This window comes from Bidens hawaiensis, unplaced genomic scaffold, assembly GCF_021521415.1.
Source record: "Bidens hawaiensis isolate Kalapana, Puna unplaced genomic scaffold, B.hawaiensis_p1.1 tig00007860_1, whole genome shotgun sequence".
Taxonomy (NCBI): domain Eukaryota; kingdom Viridiplantae; phylum Streptophyta; class Magnoliopsida; order Asterales; family Asteraceae; genus Bidens; species Bidens hawaiensis.
Window position 1 is genome coordinate 357,768 of NW_027491547.1, and position 1,641 is coordinate 359,408.

A 1,641-nucleotide genomic window follows, 5' to 3' on the forward strand; every position below is an offset into this window, starting at 1 on the left:
AGATTGGAAGCCATTCGTTTGTTTTTGGCATTTGCTGCACATAAGGAGATGAAGGTTTTTCAGTTGGATGTGAAGAGTGCTTTCTTTAACGGTAAAGTCGATGAGGTTGTGTACGTTGAGCAACCTCCGGGTTTTCCTGACCCAGACTTTCCTGATCACGTATACAAGCTAAGTAAAGCACTGTACGGGCTACATCAGGCCCCTCGTGCCTGGTATTCCACACTATCCGACTACTTGCTTGAGAATGAGTTTGAACGGGGAAAGATTGATAGCACTTTGTTCTTCAAGAGAAAAGGGAGCGACCTTCTACTGGTGCAAGTCTACGTGGACAACATCATCTTTGCTGCATCAAAAGTCGCCATGTGTCAGGAGTTTGAGGCCGTCATGAAGAAGAGATTTGAAATGAGTGCTATGGGTGAACTAACTTTCTTTTTAGGACTGCAGGTTGATCAGAAGAAAGATGGGATGTTCATTCATCAGACTAAGTATGTCCATGATGTTCTCAAACGCTTCAAGATGGAGGACAGCACTCCATTCGATACTCCAGTCTACGTCAACCACAAATTGGGTGCTGATTCAGACAACGATGCAGACGTGGACCCAACCCAATATAGGGCAATAGTAGGTTCTTTAATGTACTTAACTGCTTCTAGGCCTGATATAATGTTTGAAGTTTGTCTTTGTGCTCGCTTTCAGGCAAACCCAAAGGAATCTCACTTGAAGGGTGCGAAGAGGATTCTACGGTATCTCAAAGGCAAGCCTAAGCTGGGGTTGTGGTACACGAGAGGAGGAGACTTGGAGTTGGTCGCCTACACAGATTCTGATTATGGAGGGTGCAATCAGAGTCGGAAGTCAACAACAGGTGGATGTCAGTTTCTTGGTGGCAGATTAGTGTCATGGCAATGCAAGAAGCAGACCTCAGTCGCCATTTCAACATGTGAAGCAGAATACATGGCAGCATCTAACTGCTGCTCCCAGGTTCTTTGGATTCAACAAAAGTTGCGCGATTACGGTCTGAATTTCACTCATACTCCTATTTGCATTGATAACACTGCTACTATCTCAGTAACTAACAATCCCGTAAAACACAGTAAAACTAAACATATTGACATCCGTCATCATTTTATACGGGATTGTGCTGAGAAGAAACTGATTGTGCTCGAAAAGGTTTATACGCTAGATAATTTCGCTGACATGTTTACGAAAGCGTTTGACAAAACTAGATTTCAAAACCTTGTTGAGCTGAATGGGATGATCAATCCCGAGTAACCCTGCTTTTTGTCTTAGTATTGAAAAAAAAAAAAAGAAAAAAAAAACGTCACTATCGCTTAGAATTATGTCGGTTGCCTCAGTTTGAAGGACATGTCTTCGGATATGTTTGGTGCTCATTTCTTCTTGTAGAATATGAGGATAGCCATTAACCAGATGACTGAAAGTGACCGGGGCGGTTTATGATGTGTTTTTATTCTTTCGCTGAAAATTAGTCGATCATACTTAGTTAGATGGACACATACTTTTATGTGGTCGGTCCAGCTGATCCATGGGATCTTCAGAATAGCCGTTTACCTGAAGACTTTGACTTGATCGGGGAGATTGAAGTTAAAATTTTTTTATGGGAGATGAAATTATTTTTCAAGTCTA